The sequence below is a fragment of the Astyanax mexicanus genome, chromosome 1 (genome assembly GCF_023375975.1).
Source record: "Astyanax mexicanus isolate ESR-SI-001 chromosome 1, AstMex3_surface, whole genome shotgun sequence".
NCBI lineage: Eukaryota > Metazoa > Chordata > Actinopteri > Characiformes > Acestrorhamphidae > Astyanax > Astyanax mexicanus.
The window spans coordinates 115,828,656-115,834,700 of record NC_064408.1 but is presented as its reverse complement, the minus strand read 5'-3'; positions in this window follow the sequence as shown (position 1 = coordinate 115,834,700).

Here is a 6,045-nt window from a genome sequence, read left to right as displayed (position 1 = left end):
AAGTGCTGAAATTTAAGTAAGTTAATAGAAATAAATAGAAGTGAATGGAATGGTTTGGGGTGCTGGAGTTTCCCAATCCAGCATGAACCTCGAACACCCTGCATTATTAGTGTACAAAAGCGCCACTCAGTGATCATAGTCTTCATTTTGATCATATTAATGCTACAGTGGCACCTTATGGTTGTGAGCAGCATCAGTAGAACCTGTTGCCAAATGTCAGGATTTTTTTCTTTAGAGAATCTCCAATAAAGAGGAGAAAACCCACCTGAGAAAGTCTTCCAGGCTTGTTTTGCTTAAGTGAGTCCAAAATGAATGGGTTTATATGGAGCAATTGAGCAAAATCGGAGTTTATACATGTTTAATAATTTTCATTCTGAAAAATTAAGGTTAATTCCAACATCAGTTTCGTGTTTCCTACAGTAGAACCCCTGTGGAGCTCTTTTTTTTTATATTTAGTATGTTAGTATTTTATTATTTTGAGTGGCTAAGTCATATATAAAATAATAAGTAGTATGTGAGATATTAAGTAGTATTAGAGATACTAAGACATTATCATGAGATACTACTTAAGTGACAGGATTGGGCATCCATACAAGAGCGGGCAAATTTAACACATTCTTATTTTTTTTGAGTTGGTAAGTCATTTTTTGTGATACGACTTCATTATTTTTGAGATACTTTCTCATTATTTTGAGATACTATCTCATTATTTTGAGATACTATCTCATTATTTTGAGATGTTAAGTCAATATTTAAGGTTAGGTATGTGTCTTAAAGAATAAAGAGGAGAATACCTAACTAAGATTCTCTTCCAGGCTTGTTTTGCTGGAGTGAATCCAACATGAATGTGTTCAAATGGAGCAATTGAGCAAAATCAGAGTTTTTATAAATGTTTAATACTTTTCATACTGACAAAATTACTAATTTTAATAAAACAGAACAATATCACATAATTAAACTTCAGTCATAAAGCTTTTAAACTGTACCAGAATTAACTTACCAACCAACCAATCAGCTCACAGTAATGCAGCATCTCTACTGCCTAAATCCAGTGTACTGTAGAAAGACTGAAATAAATAGAAAACTTTCCTTTGCTTTTTTAAACCAAAAAAGAGTATTATTATTTTGAGATAGTAAGTCGTTATTTTGAGATATCATTATTTTGATATACTAATTCATTCTTACGAGATACTATCTCATTATTGAGATACTACAAAAATAATATCATTATTGTAACATGCTATATTAGTAATATTTGGAGATATTAAGTAGTATCTTGAGATATTAAATAGTATTTTGAGATACTAGGTATTTTTTGTAAGATGCTATTAAATTATTTTGAGATAATAAGTCATTATTGTGAGATGCTATCTAATTGTTTTTAAATACTAAGTAATATTTTGAGATATTAAGTAATATTTTAAGATATTAGGTAGTATTTTGAGATGTTAAGTAGTATTTTGATATATTCAGTAGTATTTTGAGATATTAAGTTGTATTTTAATATTTTAGGTAATTATTGTAAGATGCTATAAAATTCTAAGATACTAAGTCGTTATTGTGAGATGCTATCTAATAGTTTTGAATTACTAAGTAATATTTTGAGATATTAGGTTGTACTTTGAGATACTACATAATTGTTGAAATAATGCTATAAAATATTTTTTAAAAACTAGTCATTATTTTAAGATGCAATTGAAGTGGTGGGCATGGGCATCCATAGAAGAGCGGGCAAATTCAACACATTCTTATTATTTTGAGGTAGTAAGTGCTTTTTTCTTGAATTTCAGCGTCAGCTCACCAACCAATCAGCTGACAGTAGCAGAGATACAGCATATATTCTGCTTAAAACCAGTGTATTGAACAAAAACTGAAATATTTAGGTACACTTTAGAGTTTTTAGTTATTTAGCTTCATTCACCCCGATTCATTTTGGTCTCCTCTAGCGGTTGTCCGTAATATTGTGATATAAGAGCAGAGATAAAGAGATAGGGAGATGGGACGTGGCTTAGCTCTCCATAAACCAGCTCTGAGTGAGTTTCACATGGTGAGACTGGAGAGGAGAGGCAACACTGCTGATAGGGAAGGTGAGTTCTTACAATTTTGATATTTGATAGTTTTTGAGTTTTAAGTGTTTAAGGGTATATATTAATGCGTTAATATTAATGCATATAGTTTCAGTGTGGGACTCTCAGGACAGGTGATAATCCTTAGTGGTGTTAGAGAATAGAATAATGCCTAAAATAGAGTTTGGTTTAGTGCCTTTAAAAGCTACATCACAGGCAGTTAGGGCAGAGTGATATTGTTAAAAATATAATCTTGATATTCTTAACATTTGTATGAGCGATTACTGAAAATGGTTTAGAAATAACAACTTAAAAAATACCATAATGAATTAATCATGTTTTATTTGTAGATGTGCTACCATATAGTAACAGACAGCATCATATACACAGCGTTGGGGGGAATCTGATTTAGCTATTTATAGGTATATGTTTGAATAAATGGAACATTGTTGTTTTATTCTATAAACTACAGACAACAATTCTCCCAAATTCCAAAAAAAAAAATTAATTTAGAGCATTTATTTGCAGAAAATGAGAAATGGCTGAAATAACAAAAAAGATGCAGATGCTTTCAGACCTCAAATAATGCAAAGAAAACAATAGTTTCATATTATAAAGTTTTAAGAGTCTAGAAATCAATATTTGGTGGAATAACCCTGGTTTTTAATCATAGCTTTCATGCATCTCCTCCACCAGTCTTACACACTTCTTTTGGATAACTTTATGCCACTCCTGGTGCAAGAATTCAAGCAGTTCAGCGTTTGAGGGCTTGTGATCATCCATCTTCCTCTTGATTATATTCCAGAGGTTTTCAATTTGGTAAAATCAAAGAAATTCATCATTTTTAAATGGTTTATTTATTTCCAGAGCTATAGATATTAAATATGCAAAGTAATGGGGTTAATTGAAATTAAAAAATCAGATTAATCACAACAATATGCTGTGTTTATCCTATGCTAAGGAAAACAGTACAGCTGTTATCTTACATTGTAAACATACACTATGTCATTAACTCTAATCTAATATGCACAGTGTCCCATCACTTATTATTTCCAGTTTTAATAAAGCTCTATACTCCTTTATATACTAAACTCCTCCACCTGGATTTAGCCCCGCCTGAGATGATTTTATACTAAAATTAATAGTCAACATGGCATACCGAGCCTTTGTGCACAAATATTAATATATATTTTTGCGCTGAACTCCACCGGCAGTCCCGTCCGGATGTACATCTCTGAGTTTTGTCTCCTCGCGTTTTGTCCACAGCCGCGCTCTGTAATTACACTTTGGGCGCGCGTGGAAATGGAGGAGCTACTCAAAGCGATGTCACGTGACCGAGAGAGTCTAAAAACTCACTGGTCCTCCTGTTTTTCAATTGCAGTCCAGATGCAAGGGTTTTATCACTGAGTAGAAGTGTAAAATATTTTTCACAGACGTGCCCCTGAGAAACTAATCCAATCCGGATAGGGCTTAAAGGACCAATATTTAACAAATTTTCAGCAGTAAATGATAAAATGATCAGGATGTATCATCAGATATTAAGGAAACATGTGGAGTGAAAGTACTGGCAGCTCAGAGCTGCTACTTTTCTCCTGCACAGGCTGGGGCGTAGTAGCAAATTCTGGGCCCTGTACACTCTCAATGTCAGTGGGCCCCTTTCCATGCCAGCACTGAAGGTTGTGGATTTTCATAGGCCCCTCTTCCTGCTCGGGCCCTGGGTAGTCAGTTCCACTTTTCCCTCCACTACCACGCCCATGTGCACAGGTAAGCTAACCACCAGGTTAGCATACTAGGGACTAGAGCTGTCTCTCCTGCAGCCCATCGCCACCTCGTGCAGGGCACAGCCAACCGCGGCACACCCTCGCACGGGGCACAGCTTAGAAGAGTTTAGAATTGCTGTATTTCTTCTCTCTCCTCTTGCTCGTACTCATAAGTTCTCTGCCTCTTGTACTAGTCTAAATTTTGTGTAACGTTAGATTGTGTAGATTCGGCCTGCTGAATTTGGCAACCCAAACTAGTTCAAAACTGTAAACAAAAAAAAACATTCTCTAGCACTGCGGTTAGCGGCTAATGCTACTGCTGCTGCACCCAGCCTTAGTGCTGGAGACACTTCACCCTTATAACCCTGCACTTTAGCAGAGTGGCTTTACTGCTCCTTACATCCTGACTGGTAAAAGTCATACATAATTAATCAAATAAATCACAACAATATACTGTGATTAACTTTAATTAACTGCAATCCTTCTTTTTTTTAAGACAGATTTTAATAATGGATATTTAATTCTAAATTTAAGAATAAATGTAAAACTAGCAAAGTGGAGCTATACTAGTGGTGTCTAGTATAGCATATTTTATTTATATTACAAATATATTTTTATTCTTTTAATCACAATATTATTTGATTAATCACAAATAATGTAAATGTTGATATTTCCCTGTATTGTTGGGGGAAGACACAAATGATGGTGTAGTCATACATGATACAGGAAAGAAAGAGCAGTGTTTGTGTGTGTGCATGTGTGTGTGTGTGTGTGTGAGAGAGAGGAGTGGAGGGATGTGTAAAACAGTAAGAGTTACTTATGCTATTTAATTCCATTTCAGCATAAATTAAAAGTAAATGAAAAAAATAAATAGTAACATGATTAATTAAAATAAATGCAATAAATGTGTTACAGGTTCCAGATTTACCACACTCATTAACGTTAACTAACACTAATACAAACTATTGTTTCTTTTATGTTTATTTTCAAGTAAATCCAAACTATACAAACACAATAAAACCTGAATGAAACCAATATAATTAAGTTTTTAGATATTTGTTTTAAAGAATATCAAGCTTTAATATTAAACAAGGTGCAAAAATAATCTTCTTATATTTTAGTTAAGGAAAATCATCAAATATGCTTAAGAGATTCCCTCTGGCAGGTTCTATATGTAAAGATATCAAATTCATAATTTAAATGAACAAGATTAGTGTGAATCCCAGCACTACAGGAAGTAATTGTATAAAATGGCTAAGGACAGGGAAAATCCTCACATGGGGAAGGCATTGTGAGACTCAATAATGGTGAAAGTCCACACAGGACAGGTGAGTCATCAGGTAACAGGTGGCAGCTGGTGTACTGGAGTTAATGATTTAAGGCCACAAGGAAGTGAATATGTGGAAAATTTAATTACAAATTGTAAACCTTGTAAAAATATTGTATTTGCAGTTAAACATAATAATTTGTGCAATATATGTTGTGTAATTTTCAGAGGTGTACTAAAGAGACCCAGGCTCGAGAAAAAAGTGCTCTATTGCAGCGATTCTTAACTGGTGTGTTGGGACCCAAATGTGACAGCTTGTGAAAAAATAAATACATAAATAAAATAATAAAAATGTAAAATAATTAATACTTATCTGATTTTGTACTTGTCTTTTTGATACAAAAAAGACAGAGTTTTTAACTAATGTACTCTGAATGCAGAGATATGCATTATATGCATATGAAATGTCTCATTTTGTGGCATTTATTTTGTGCAGTTTTATATGCAGTTCAATATTTAATTTGATTGAAGTAAATTTTATACATGTGGTTCTCATGTTCCTCCTGACAGCTACATGGGCTTTATATGGTCTAAGCTGACCTTTGATTGTTTAGAAGGTTTGGGCGGGACAATTTATTGAGTTTTTAAGAATTATCAATATATTTTCATATATTTTTGCGAACCCTCACAGTACGGGGGTCATGGTTCAGTTTGTGTAAACGCACGCAGAATACACGGTATACAGCCTATAATAAGATACTCTCTGTCTCATGCGCGCACCTTCTCTCTCTCTCTGTCTGTCCTCTTTTACTCTTTCTCTCTCGCACTCTCTCTCTCGCCATATCAATCTCTCTCGCCATATCAATCTCTCTCGCACTCTCTCTCTCACACTTGCCCTCTCTCTCTCGCCCTCTTTCTCACGCCCTCTCACTCTTTCTCTCTCGCGCGCGCG